This window comes from Lampris incognitus, chromosome 13 (genome assembly GCF_029633865.1).
Source record: "Lampris incognitus isolate fLamInc1 chromosome 13, fLamInc1.hap2, whole genome shotgun sequence".
Lineage (NCBI taxonomy): Eukaryota > Metazoa > Chordata > Actinopteri > Lampriformes > Lampridae > Lampris > Lampris incognitus.
The window spans coordinates 8,714,290-8,729,956 of NC_079223.1; positions in this window are offsets into that span (position 1 = coordinate 8,714,290).

Sequence of the window (15,667 nt, forward strand, 5' to 3'; positions counted from 1 at the left end):
GGAGCCTGTTCAGGGTGGGGGGGGGGGGACTGGGGGGAATAGTGTGATCCTCCCACGCGCTACGTCGCCCTGGTGAAACTCCTCACTGTCAGGTGAAAAGAAGCGGCTGGCGACTCCACATGTGTTGGAGGAGACGTGGTAGTCTGCAGCACCTCCCCGGCTCGGCTGAGGGGGTGGAGCAGCGACCAGGACGGCTCGGAAGAGTGGGGTAATTGGCCGGGTACAACTGGGGAGAAAAAAAAAAGGGGGGGGGGGGGAGAGTCAAGATTTTTTTTTTTTTACCTACTGGCCACCATCAGCCCAACAATCGGCGATTGCCGATATTTGCCCCACCCCCTGCACATCGGCCATTCTCAGCAAACGCAATCACGGAAGAGCTCGTTGCAAAAAAGAGTTCAAACTCGCCTGTTTGGGATTATTTTGGTTTTACACCGGACACAACCAGCAACTCAAAGGACCCCTAAATGAAGGAATTTGCCATCTTTGCAAACGAACAGTGCTGGCAAGTTTCTTACACTACCAGTTTGCAGAAGCACACATGTGAAAATAACATTTTACTAAAACATTACAGCCTACACTTCATCGTCATCAGGTCGAGCATCCTCGGATGGCTCTAACCCTCTCACGCCACCCGTCTCCATCCTGCATAGCAGCTGGAAGACCCTCAGACGGACGTCCTGTGTCGTCCACAAGTTGAGTGATGTCACTTATTGCAGGCCTTCCCGCACGTGTCTTTCCATGTTTGGGTGACCGAAGCAGAGTGTCGCTTGCAAGTTCTTCCTTGCTCCTCCAGCAATGACCAGCAAATCAGACCCTTCGTTCTCAGATGGTGTTTGAGATGGCGGGTACGTTGCCATAGAGACGCTTCCTTGTAGGATGCTTCTTCCAGGATACATTTAGTGCAGCACGCAGCATTCTGGTGAAAGCCCCATCAAGTGAGAACGGACCCAGCTGTTGCTCGAAAAAATTCCCGCTTCAGTTTGTCTGGCCTATACTTACTTACTCATTAGTCCTCTTCAATTAAACAAAATAAATCCTCTTGGTAACTAAAAAAAAGTCGGACGGCGTCAGAGAAGGACGCCTCCATCTGCAGCCTCCACATGAACAACCAGGTGGGGAAAACATATTAAATGATCAGGGTGCACAACTACACATACAGTTTTTGGTCTAGTTCTCAAATATGATTAATGAATGGACGTTGCTTTTCAGCACCTGTCAATCAGACAGCAGTCACTGAAGACGGCTTAATTACCATTTAGTCACTGCCCTGTTTTGTGCAAGAAGAAACCAGTGCAACAAATACGTGCATATCGCCAAACTCCACCTGCCAGTTCTTATTCACACACACTTATTCACACTCTGAATAGCGCTTTACGAGTTAATTATTTACCTAGTTGAATTCTCAAGGAGGCAGATCCTTAAAAATCAATTTATAACTGCACAAAAAAAAATTGCCCAAAAACCAATCGCCGATTGGACTCAGCCGATCGTCGATTGCCGATATACTTGTCTAATTGCCCAAGGCTAGTACAGAGGGTACATGGAGAAATTATGCGTTTCTAATGTAGTGTGCTTCCTCAGGCAGCATGGAATAGGAATCATGTCGGGACCCTGGAAATAAACACAAAAGACAAGATGAGAAAATTGCTATGAAGGAAATCCATTCAGCCATCCGTTATCCAAACCGCTTATCCTGCTCTCAGGGTCGCGGGGATGCTGCAGCCTATCCCAGCAGTCATTGGGCGGCAGGCGGGGGAGACACCCTGGACAGGCCGCCGGGCCTTCACAGGGCCGACACAAACACACACATTCACACTTAGGGACAATTTAGTACGGCCGATTCACCTGACCTACATGCCTTTGGACTGTGGGAGGAAACCGGAGCCCCCGGAGGAAACCCACCAGTGCGTGAGGTGACCGCGCTAACCACTGCACCACCATGCCGCCTACGAAAGACATATTGAAGAAAAAAATGATAACGAAAAAATATGAGTAAAACAACAAATTAAAGAACAATGGAAAAAATATATAAACTGATCAGAAATAAATCATTCAGAGTAGCTTCTTCCAATAAAGAGGCAGAATCAGAGCAAACATGATAAATCTAATTCCTCATCAAGGCCTTTAGAGGACATGGTATTCAGATGGTCTATCCACCAGGCCCCAGCCTCTTATAGATCCAGTTAGTCTCCTAACATTAGTAAGACAGACAAGAGTTTATATGTCTGTACCAATTTCATTTTCCACATATTGAATTTTACTGTTATCTCTGGGCTGACAACCACCTCTTTAAGATGCGGGGTTAGTATGACCTTTCAACGCTACAAAGCTTTCCAGGCACTGATCCTACTGTCCCAGTCCCACAGGGAACCATAGGGATGCTCCATCCGGGACTCTATCCTGTTGCAGTCCTCTAGGGCCCATTGATATTTTGATTTATTGATCTGGCCAGTGTTTTCCATTACGTCGCAAAGGAAAACTTTTTCAGCCACTGCATTCGAAAGAGTGAAGGAAGACTGGGAGGCTGATGACTCCTATCAGCTTGAACAGGGCCGGATCGATAGCCATCCCCAAGGCGGACCGAAGCCTGGATCCGGAGAAGGGGAAGGCAGCCAACGGGCGTTTCCATCAGCAGCAAACATTCCACAACTTGACAAAAACAAGAGAGAGGGTATTAACCGTGATGACCATCGATCAGCGCTCTACGCACAGCTGGAGACACAAGCCAGCCCGTTCGATTTGTCCGGAAACGCACCCAGTGTAATTGTAGGGTACTACAAACAGCAGAGAGGACATTGTCGCTCAACGGTACCTCTCTGATTCAAGCACTTTTTTTTCTGCCTCGGTGCAGATAGGGCCCGCTGACAACATGGATTAAGAGAGAAAGAGAGTGGAGCTATAGGAAAATACAGACTTGCAGAGGCGATTGATCCAGTTGGTGTCATTAACAGTCAAGGCAGAGATTTTCTCCTGGCTTTACTGTCCGCCTTGGACTATGGGTCAGCCTCTCCAGATACGTCTGTGAGCAGGACGGAAGTACATTAAGAGCTCAAAGGCATCTTTATTCTGTCCCATCTTGTGAAATCCTGTGGCTGGGTGGGGCTGGAAGGGTTGGCAAGGACAATAGAATATATACTGTTCTGAATGTTGCGCAGATGACACAAGGGCCTAACATCCTGGTAAGCATGTTGCAGATGCAACATACACACAACCTCACTGAACCATCGCTGGTACAAAATTCCATCATGCTACATTGAGACTTTCTGCTACTTGTGATGCAAATTTGGACATGTTTGCATTTCCCAAGTTCATGTCTGCAGAATTTTAATTCGCTGAAAAGTAAGATCACCCTTCTTTGTCACTGTCTTTGTCTCGGTTTCAGACCGAGATATCATTCATCATGCCCGATAATACCATAAATACGATTACTGTCACTTAAAACGCTAACAGTTAGGGTAGCATGGTGGTCTATTCCATTGCCTAGCAACATGGGGCTCGCCGGTTCGAATCCCCGTGTTGCCTCCAGCTTGGTCAGGTGTCCCCACAGACACAATTGTCCATGTCTGCAGGTGGGAAGCCGGATGTGGGTATGTGTCCTGCTCACTGCACTAGCGCCTCCCCTGGTCGGTCGGGACGCCTGTTCGGGGGGGGAGGGGGAACGGGGGGGGGGGAGTGTGAGATCCTCCCACGCGCTACGTCCCCCTGGTGAAACTCCTCACTGTCAGGTGAAAAGAAGCGGCTGGCGAATCCACGTGTATGGGAGGAGGCATGTGGTAGTCTGCAGCCCTCCCCGGATCGGCAGAGGGGGTGGAGCAGAGACCGGAGCAGCTCGGAAGAGTGGGGTAATTTGCTGGGTGCAAGTGGGGAGCAAAAGTGTGTGCGTGCGTGCGTGCGTGTGTGTGTGTTTGTGGGGGGGGGTACTAACAGTGTTTATTATTCATGCTGCGCCATGACTCAACTTGCCTCGGGAAACACCACAGAAAGCTGTCTGACAATAGGCAGTGTCTGCTACAACTGCATCTGCACACTCAATCACAGGCAAACACGCACACAAAATAATCAATTTTTATGGCCCATTTCTTTTTAGCATCTATTTTTGAGAGAAATTCCGAATCTTGTTTCCTTCCGCCCTCTCCTAATGATTGATTAATGAAGTCTACATGAACGATGTCCTCTCAGCTCATTCACGTCTTGCAAAATGTTTGGGCGAGCACAGTGACAGTTTGACGCAGAGCCAATCTAGAGAGCAGACGGGAAGGGTGATTGAAATTCATTGCTTTTATATGGCTCTAATTTGTACCCAATTCAGAACTTCCCAGTAGGAGCAAGCGCTGGGCATTTCTGAAGCCTACAATTAAACAGGGAGAGCACAGACATCACCCGACAGGCAGGCCGTGCCTTTCACATCACAGGTAAAGCCGCTCGGTAGACGCGGTACTTCGTATAATTAAAGATAAAAGAGGGAGGCAGATATTATTTCAATAAAAAAATGCAACCCCAGGATGAATAATTTGCAGCTTTCACTTTAACTCGCAGACGTGTCTTTTCAGACCCGGGTTTTCTGCGCGCAGCTTCCTGCGCGCCGTGCGAGACTTTTCTTTCATCCGAAACTGCAATGTCTAATTGTTAACCCACCTACACATTACTTATCGGCTGCTGGCGGTAATCAAATATGGGAGTCAAAAATATCTCTCCTGAGTTACACCCGACCTCGCAAATTATTCTTATAAATCCACGTTTCTATGGCGCTTGATTGTCAAAAGCCGATCTCAGCATGCCATGAGAGTCTGCACAAACACACCAACAGAACTGATTTCACCATGGCCTTCCGCTACACAACACACACACACTGACGGGGGCGTCTGGGTGGCGTGGCGGACTATTCCGTTGCTTACCAACACGGGGATCGCCGGTTCGAATCCCTGTGTTACCGCCAGCTTGGTCGGGCGTCCCTACAGACACAGTTGGCCGTGTCTGCGGGTGGGAAGCCGGATGTGGGTACGTGTCCTGGTCGCTGCACTAGCGCCTCCTCTGGTCTTTCAGAGCGCCTGTTCGGGGGGGGGGACTGGGGGGAATAGCGTGATCCTCCCACGCGCTACGTCCCCCTGGCGAAACTCCTCACTGTCAGGTGAAAAGAAGCGGCTGGCGACTTCACATGTATGGGAGGAGGCATGTGGTAATCTGCAGCCCTCTCCGGATCGGCAGAGGGGGTGGAGCAGCAGCAGCCGGGACGGCTTGGAAGAGTGGGGTAATTGGACGGGTACAACTGGGGAGAAAAAGGGGGGAAAATCCAAAAAATATATGAAAAACACAAACACACACACACACACAGGTACATTATACGGCTCCGACTCCCATTGGACACAGCCATTATTATTATTATAGGTATAATTTAAAACACTCCTTTTGTGGCAGGGTAATTACAGCAGGTGGGGAGAGTCGCACATTAGGATAATCTGAAATTGCCGATGGGTCACTGGATTCCTACGGAGCAGCGGAAGAGGGCCGCGAACAGATTAACTCGGCAATCTTCTACGCTTTATCTCCGAGACGCAAGCCGTGAATGGAGGCGGTCAAGTTGGCTTTAAATCACCGAGTCAATTACGTCGTCCATATGGGACAGCGGTGATTGAGTTATCGTTAAGGACGGCTATAGCTGCGAGGGAAATGCACCGCATCAAGGAAAGCCCCCCCCCCCAGATGTCTTGTGTGTCCCTTAAGGCATTACCCATGAACACCTGACTGGGCCTGACTTTGATTTAGAGCTGCATTTGTTGCGATAGCATGCGCAGCAGCAGCAGCACCGGGTGGGTGGGAGGGCTGAGGTGGGATGCAGGGGAGAGGGAAAGAGGGGGATGGAGGGGGGGGGGGTGGGGGGTGCACCTGCTCCGAGAGCCCGTGAGATCTCCTGGGAATCTTCGTTATTACGAGCAGACTCGTACGAGGAATTAGCGGCGCGCCTCTGAGCAGGTAACGTGCCTGGCAACAGTACGACACCCGGTTACGTGTAGGTTATACCAGCTGTGTTCCCCTGCGCAGCAGCTGGAGACTGAGAACCATCTTAAAAAGGATGAGGAGCTTCTCTCTTTTCTTTTTTTGTTGCTTTAAATGACATATGAAAAAGTTCAAACTCTTCCTGATTATTTCATATCACAAATGATGAACTTGACAAACCTCAGGGAGAGAGAGAGAGGGTGAGTATGTGTGATGCAAGTTTTTTTTTAAAGATGATTTTTGGGGCGTTTTCATCTTAGACAGTGACAGCGAACAGGCAGACAGGAAAGTGTGGGGGGGGGGGTATGACATGCAACAAAGGTTGCTGGCTGGAATCGAACCTGCAACGGTAGTGGCATGCACTATAACCATTCGGCTACAGAGGGGCCCGACGAGCAGTTTGGATCGACAATCTGCAATTTCACAAAGTGTGGCAGCCAAAAATCTTGGCGTGACGTTTGATCCCAGCCTTCCCTTTCAGGAATCAGGTATCCATCCATTATCCAAACTGCTTATCCTGCTCTCAGGGTCGTGGGGATGCTTGGGGCCAATCCCGGCAGTCATTGGGCGGCAGGTGGGGAGACACCCTGGACAGACCGCCCTCGGTGTTATAGGAACTGCCGGTCTGCATTGGCTAGCAGTTAGCTTAGCCTACCCCGCTTCCACGTCCTGTCAGACCACCCTCGGTGTTTCCTCTTCGGGTGCAGCTCCGGGCACGGCCGTGGTCCCTGGGCCCACAGGACGCTCCAGACAAAGCTCTCCCAGCCGATCCAGCGCCAGCTCTCCCATCCGTCAAACAAAGACAAACTTAGATGCAGACGTGGAGAAAGACACTGCATGGATGGTACTGGGTGAGGCCGCCGCAAAAGTAAGGTCGCGCCGCCATCTTTGATAATCGCATTAAAGAAATCACCAAGACTGCCTTTTTTCACATAACTAAAATTTGGTCTTTCCTCTCCATGGCTGACGCAGGGACTCTAATACATACACACATTTGCCTCATCCAGACTTGACAACTGTTTTCTATTCTGTTCTCAGGTCTGCCCCGTGCTAGTACCAAAAATCTTCAGATGGTCCAGAATGCTGCAGCTAGAATCCTAACTACATCTAGGAAATCTGACCATATTACACCAATTCTTGCCTCCCTTCATTGGCTTCCTATCCATGTTAGATCAGACTTCAAACTGCTTCTGCTGACTTATAAAACCCCAAATGGGCTTGCCCCATCTTACCTGTCGGATCTCCTTAAACCTTACATGCCATCTCGAGCTCTCCACTCTCAGAATACAGGGCTCCCGTGTGTGCCCAAAGTTAAAAAGAAGTCAGCTGGCGGCAGCAGGGCCTTTTCCTCCGTTCTTGTGGAATAACCCGCCTGCTGCCGTCAGACAACGAGTCTGTCGAGTCCTTTAAATCCAAACTTAAAACTCATCTTTTGGCTCAGCCTATAATTAGTTGCCTTTAAGATGAGTGCTTCACGACCTGGACTGCATGGCGGGTTGGTTTCTGTCTCAATGAATTTACCAAGCACTGTTCTGCCCACCAGATTATGGAGTCTAGTTTATTGACTATTGCAAACTGTTCTCTTCTCTCATGTCTTTTCTCTCCCTCTGAATGATGCCTTCTCCTTTCTCTTCCTCTGTGTATGTGAATGGTGTGATGAGTCTTCCCTGGCTGCACGTGTAATCTCTCCTCTTCCCAAGTCTCCATGGTGACTGCATCTCCCTCGTCACATATTTTTATACGTCTTATAAATCCATACGATTTTGTTATTCTGTTTCAATGTTATATCCTTCTCTCTCTCAGATGTGTGACTAATGTTTTTATGTCTCTTCTCCCATGTATGTGAATGGTGTGGTGTGAGTCTCCCCTGTGTGCATGTGCAGTCTCGTCCTCCTGTCAGGTCTACATTGGTGATACGGTGGTCACGTGGCTCAGGTCCTGGGCTGTTCCGGTGGCATCTGAACACTGCTTGGCATCCTCCTCATCATACTCTTCATATATTTTATAATTGCATTATTTGTGTTATCCTCTTTCAATGTTGTGTTGCGTAAATTGCGTAAACACAACATCCGTTGCACGTTGTGCGTCTTGGGAGAGAGATCCTTCCTCTGTTGCTCTCCCTGAGGTTTCTTCCTATATTTTCTCCCTGTTAAAGGGTTCTTTTAAGGGAGTTGTCCCTCATCCATTGCGAGGGTCTAAGGACAGGATGTTGTGTTGCTGTAAAGCCCGTTGACGCAAATTTGTAATTTGTGATATTGGGCTACACAAATAAAACTGACTTGACTTAAGTTAAACCACATTGGGGGGAAAAAAAAGACATTCGAACATCTGAAGAGTTTTGTACTTAAATGGGAATTCCATCATGGGACAATAGTGATACCTAACTGGCAAAAAACCCCACTGCAAGCACACATGTAGAGGATAACTGAAACCTTTGGCTGATGACTTGGGAACAGTCTAGATCAGGGGTCGGCAACTTTTTGGATGTCCTGTGCCACTTAAAATAAATAAATAAATCACAGACCTGAGTGCCAGTTAATTTTCATAATGAACATTTATCTATCTATCTATCTATCTATCTATTTATTTATTTATTTACTCCTGCTGCTTGTCTCCCCCTGTCTAGATTCTTCATGCCATAGCAAAAGATATGTGCTCCACACACACACACACACACTATGATTATTATTATTTGTGCAAATGTATGACAATTACTAGGGCAAAAAAAGAAAATTAAATCGTAGCGATTTAGTGCGACCCTTGTTTTGTCGCAATATCTGGTAACCAGCGCTGGACGTAGCGCGTCGTTTATATCAACACTCTTCTCAAGAGCTACACTGAATACCGACGCATCTTTCAATGCAGGAGTTTGCTGGTGCCTTACGTCTTCAGCCATGTCTGTAATGTGCCTCTGCAGTTGTCGGGCATTTCTGGGCATAGTGTCTTTGTTTGGTAACCCATCAAATAGACCTGCAAACTGCTGAGGTACGCCTCCTTTATATACTCTCCATCAGAGAATGACCTCCCGTGATAAGCGATGGACTGTACGACTTTATAGCTGCCCTCTAGCGGCACATCGGGTTGTAAACTCGCTGCTTTGCTTCCCGTACTAGGCCACTGCCCTCTTGATTGATTCAGCTTTATCAGCCTTATCTTTGACATTTTTCTCGTGCCTTGTTTCAAACTAACGGCAGGATCAACTGTTGAGCTGGCAGTTCAGATACAGTCCTTTGGTGTGACCTAGGCGGCCAAAAAGCGTGCATCGGCCTTGAAGAGGAGCTGGAGACTGGAGTGGCAGTACCCTCACTAGGCCGCACCGCCGTCGTTTCCCCGCCAGCCGGGTGACTCTGGGCAGTCGCAGTCTATGTGACCAGGCTCGTCCCACTGGTAACAGCAGTCATTTGGCCAAGGTGGACATCGCCTGGATGTTGGAGGCCACTGCCGAGACTACTGTGGTGGAGGCCGAACTTGGTAGACCTCTTCTGCCTCCTCCTCCTCCTCATCGTAGTTGGCCAACCTGACATGCAGTCAGAGAGCAGGGTCCTTCTGCTGGGTAGGCTGCGTGGAGAGTACCAGCTTGGCCGTTCAGCTTTGCAGTGAGTCTTCCTGAGAGATTGGGGCATGGCGAGGCTAATATGCTGGAGAAAACAACTCCGGCATGAGCCCTTGCAGGAAAGCGTGGAGGGCCAAGTCCTCTTGGGCAGCTGCGTCAAACTGCGAGTAACCATGTTGGGCATGCAGCTGCACATGTGCGATGAAGGTGCCCAGGCTCTGTCCTACTTGGCAGTGGCGGCTGGCTAGCTGCTCCCTGCTCTGGTCAGTGAAGGGTTGCTGCCCAAATTGCCTCTCTAGTGCCATGGTCAGGGCCTGAAGACCCGCTGCTCTGCTGGGGCTAGGTCGAGGAGCACCTACAAAGCCTTTCCCTCCAACGCCAGGGCCAGGTGTATGGAAGCTTCTTTGTTGCGCCATCCACTGTGCCACGCCCCTAGTTGGACTTGCGAGAGGTACGGCTGTAGCTGTGTCATCCCGTTGTACTTGGGAAGTTTAGCTAGTGTTCTATACACAACTGTGGGATGTGACAGGCTGCGTGTGGGGACCAGCGGTGGTGGTTTGTTGACCGCAGCCCTCCTGGTCGCCGGGGGCAGTCGGTGGTGACGGACATTAGGCGTTCCCCTATGTTGGAACTTCTGGCCTCTAGGGGGCAGTGGGGCCACGGTGCACTGGATTCATCAGGGTGGGCCGGAAAACGTCCATCTCTGGTGGGCTCCATCCTTTGCCATGCCAGGTTTTCCAAGCGCCAACGGGTCTGCTCAATGTCTCGCTCCAATCTCTAGATCTTTCCATTCTTCTGCTCAATCCCACTTCTGACACCAGTGTGGGGAGCTTGTGTGGAAAAATGGATGACAGAGATGAGCTTTCTTTTAATGCCAAACCTGCGTTCCATAGACCGCACGACCAAAGGGAGTGGCTTTTATTTTGACACCTCTTATCAAAAATTACAATGATTAACTAACTAACTAACGAACACGAACACGAACACACACCCACACACTCACACCCCAAGGGTCAAAACTGGCGATGTCAATCTAAGTTACAGTCCTAAGGTCAGTCAGTCAGTAAACAGTCCTCTACCCAGTCTGAGTCAAACCCCTAAACAAACAACAAAAATCACAACAATTAAAACATGAACACCACATTACTAAAACAATTCCAACTCAAACATTAACAGTCCCATGAGCCCTTGCGCTCCCCCAGTGCAGAACTGTCAGCAGTCAGGGTGACCGCCTCCGCTGATCGCTACAGTATATTAAAAAACATTTTTTTTATTGGATTGCGCCGCGCGCCCATGTTAATGGCCTCGCGTGCCACCGTGGGTACAGGTGTCATAGGTTGCTGACCCCTGGTCTTGATCATTTTATATCATTTTAAATTATGACCCTTTTAAAGAATTACAAAACAAAGTTGTATACTCTCTTAAAATATTACCACTCTGTTCAGACAATATGAATTCTTGAGGGAGAGAGAGATACTTTATTGAGCCCTGTAGGGAAATTTCGCTCTGCATTTAACCCATCCTAGCTGTGTAGCAGGAGCAGTGGGCAGCCACCGTGCAGAACCCGGGGACCAACTCCAGTTCTTTTCCCATTGCCTCGGTCAGGGGCTCAGACAGGAGTATTAACCCTAACATGCATGTCTTTTTGATGATGGGGGAAACCGGAGCCCCCGGAGAAAACCCAGCGCAGACACGGGGAGAACATGCAAACTCCACACAGAGGACGACCTGGGATCCCCCCCAAGGCTGGACAACCCCGGGGTTCGAACCCAGGACCTTCTTGCTGTGAGGCGACAGCACTAATAACCACTGAGCCACCATGCTGCCAATTTGCACATTTAGAGTAGCATGGCTCAGGAAGTAGAACGGGTCGTCTATTAATTGGAAGTCATTGGTTAGATCCACAGCTCCTCCAGATAGTGTGCTGAAGTGTCCGTGAGCAAGACACTGAACCCCTAACTACTCCTGATTAGAAGGTTGCCGCTTTGCATGGCAGCCTCCACTATCAGTGTGTGAATGGGTGAATGTGAGGCATACACATTGTAAAGCGCTTTGCGTGGTCAGCAGACTAGGAAAGTGCTATATAAATGCAGTCCATTTACCATTTAGAGGAGAAAAGTCTCGGGAGCAAACGAGAGGCAGAAGCAGGGACAGAATTTGACCCTTTTTATTTCATTGTGTTAGATATTCCCCTTGATAATATTGATTTTAGATTCTGTTATACTGTGCTTTTGCAGCGGCGCTGAGCATGGGAGGGACCTAAGACTTGTGAGGGTTGGTTCCCTAGAGGGCATTTGAAGTGAAACAAAGAAATAGATCTTGCAACACCCAACTCCAACCAGCTGACAGAGTTGACATGTTTTCCTCTAACCAAAGGAGCCTGGATAGATATCGTTAATGGATTCAGTTACATGAAAGTTGAGTATTTGACATGAAATTCATTGGAAATGCTCTTTAATTTTGCTTTTACATAATGTGCTATTATCTTCCCAGCAGCACTGACGGGGCTTTGACTGTTGCCATAGCTATCCTCGGTGTGCCTGTTATTGCCAGTGACTCAGCTGCTTGAGATGAGATGTCAGAGTTTATCATGGGAACTTACTTCCATTGCTATATCATTTATCTCCTTACACCACCAACACTGAAATAAATACCTAAAAACTACAGAGATTTTTATTGGCCTTAAAATATGAGGCTCGTTTGAATGTACGGCTGGTCTAATGCAAAACATGTTGAGATTATTAGCCCTATTTTCGTCACTGGTGGGATATAAATATTGCTATACGTGACACACAATCAATCATGATACACCCCTTTAAGGCATTTTACAATAACTCACAAAAACTGCTTTTTTTGTCAATAGACCTTTGTGTCACTTGAATGATGTTTGTTTATTCATCGTTTGTGAACTCACGCTGGCTCTGCTAAGATCTAACTAAAGGTACATTCCGTAATGGCATGTGCCGTCACAGCTATGTGGAGTGATGCGACAACCAATGATGACAAGAAACATGACATATCTTGCCATAGGGTCATAATTGTACATTTGTTTGAAAAACAGAGACAACTGAAAGCCTCAAAAGGAAATGAATTGATGCAGCATCGGCTGGTTTTCTCATTTGCTAGTAATAAAGTGAACAATATTTGCCAAGTCAGATTTAAACAACGGCAGAATTTGGGCAGCTAGCCGTTGTGTCCATCAAATGCAGATTGTTCCTGTAAACAACAGGACGGATGACAATTCTCTTTAGCACCTTAATGTAGCACGGTGTGGCCGGTCCATACGATCCCCTGTGCTCCCAGATGGCAGTGGATAATCCAGGTGATCAAAGGCTGTTAATGCGTTATGAAAGGTTTTTAAAGGTCAGGTACTGGTCTGCCATTTCTTATAAGTCCTGTGTTCTCCTCTGGCCTGCCAGACATTAAAGGTCACATCATACTACCCTCCAGCAGACAAAAAGATTGTCACGATTCCTGCTTAGGCCTTGTATGTTTCCCTTGTCCATTCTGTTTCTGTCCCTGCCATCAGCCCTTAAGCTCTCTCTACTCTTGTCTTTGACATTTCTCCACCTGTCCACCAGACGCCCCTGGACTTTCCTGCCGGTTTACCACACCCACCTATGCATCTGCTGCCCATTCCCTCATCAGCTCCTCAGTACTTATACCTCTCTCAATCATGCATTCCCAGCCAGTTTGTCATAGTTCCTTCTATGGACTATTTCGTTCTTGCCAACCTGACCCTTATTTTGCCTATTCGTGTTCTGAGACCCCCCATGGTCAAGTAGCCATTCTGATTCCCCCGTAGCTGAAGGCTGCCTCTGTGTTTACCCATGGCTGCAGTTTCTGTTCCTGTCTGTTGCTGCCTAATCCTGTGATTTAGACAGTGAGCCTGTTTTAGACCTGCCTGCCTGCATCTCGTGTGGCAAGCCTCCAGCTAGGGGGTATCCGACTTGTTAGCCATCAGCCTGTCCCCCAGTCTGCTAGCTTTTGACCTGCAAGCCACAAGTGTGTTTCTCAGCCTGCTAGTTTGGACCATGCTAACATCAGCCTGTCTCCCAGTCTGCTAGCTTTGGGCCTGCAAGTCACCAGCCTGTTTCTCAGCCTGCTAGTTTTGGCTAGGCTAACATCAGCCTGTCTCCCAGTCTGTTAGCTTTGGGCCTGCAAACCACCAGCCTGTTTGTCACCCTGCTAGCTTTGGATGTGCTAGCCATCAGCCTGTCTCTCAGTCTGCAAACTTGTGGCCTTCAATCCACCAGCCAAGCTTTCGGCCTGATAGCCATCAGCCTGTCACCCAGTCTGCTAGCTTTGGGCCTGATAGCCACGAGTTTGCTACCCAGTCTGCTAACGTTGGACTTGTTAGCCACCAGTTTGCTACCCAGTCAGCTAGCTTTGGCCCTGCTTGTCACCAGCCTGTCTAAAAGTCTACTAGCCTCCAATGTACCTCTGCCCCTGATTCGGCTAATCTCTTGCCTGATCCTGCCCCTGAAGACCCTTAGCAGTCCGCTTTCTATGGGTCTCGCCTTGCCATTTTCCCCGGATACCCAGTTTAGGAGCCCCATGAAGAAAGCGTGGTAGCCGAGGCCGCCAGCTTTCTCCACTACCCAGTTCGTCAGTCTCTGAAGCCCAGCACCACGTAGTCTCTGCTGTCCAGCACAACAGAGTCTCTGCTGCCCAGTGCCTCTACTGAAGTCCAACCTGTTGAAGTTCCAGAGCCGTCAGCCACCCCTGCCGAAACTCAGCCTGTTCCAGTTCTGAGCCGTCGGCCGTCTCTTCCAACACCCAGCCTGTTCCCAAGTCATCAGCCACCTTCACTGATGTACAGCCTGTTTCTTTTTTTGTTTTTTGATTTTGATACATTGTATTAATGAAATTATGCTCTGCGTTTAACGCATCCTAGCTGTGTAGCTAAGAGCAGTGGCCAGCCGTTGTGCCGCGCGCGCCTGGGGACCAACTCCAGTTCGTCTTGCCATGCCTTGGTCAGGGGCACAGACAGGAGTATTAACCCTAACATGCGTGTCTTTTTGATGGTGGGGGAAACCGGAGCACCCAGAGAACACCCATTGCAGACATGGGGAGAACATGCAAACTCCACACAGAGGACGACCCGAAATGACCCCCCCAAGGTTGGACAGCCCCAGGATTCGAACCCAGGACCTTCTTGCTCTGAGGAGACAGCACTAACCACTGGGTCACCATGTTGCCACGCTGTCTGCAGTCTCTGCCAACACCTAGCTGGATCCCAAGCTGTCAGCCACCTTTGCCGACGTGCCCAGCCTGATCATTTCATGATCATTTCATTTTTACACATGTGCCTGCACATTATTTTTCAATTACAAAAAATTGAATTGAATTGAAATTAATCCCGAGCCATCAGCCATCCTTGCCAAAACCCAACCTGGTCCCGAGCCCTCTGCCGCCCCTGCTGACACCCAGCCAGACCTTCAGCTGTCTCCACCAACATCCGGCCAGATTCCCAGCCATCAGGCTCTCTGCCTGAGTTCTCCTGCCCTGCTCTTCTCCAGTGTCCAAGCCAACCATTACCTTGGTTTTGCTCCCTGAATCCCACCTGCATACCCCTTCCACCCACCCTGCTCAGTTTGACATCTCCTTTTTTTTCTCTCTGGCCTGACCAGTCTGGAGGGACATCTGGGAGCTGTCCCTTGAGGGGGAGGGGGGGGGGGAGTGCTGTAACAATTCTCGCTTTAGGCCCTATGTGTGTTTGCCCATTCCATCTGTCCCTGCCTTCAGCACTCTCTACTCTAGTCTTTGCCATTTCTCCACCTGTCCACCAGATGCCCCCAGAATTTCATTTCTGTTTGCCACACCCACTTGCGCACCTGCTACCTATTCCCTCATCAGCTCGTCAGTACTTATACTGGTCTCACTCATCCATTCCCAGCCAGTTTGTCATAGTTTCTTCCATGGACTTTAGTAACCTAACCCTGATTTTGTCTGTTCTGATCTCCCCCGTGGCAAAGTAGCCATTCTGATTCCCCTTTAGCTGAGTGCCCCCTTTGCGTTTTCCCATGGCCAAAGCGTCTGTTCCTGCCTGATCTTGTGCTTTAGACCTGCCTGCCTGCTTGCCTTTTCCCTTTTTTTGGGCTTTGTTAGCCTGTTTTG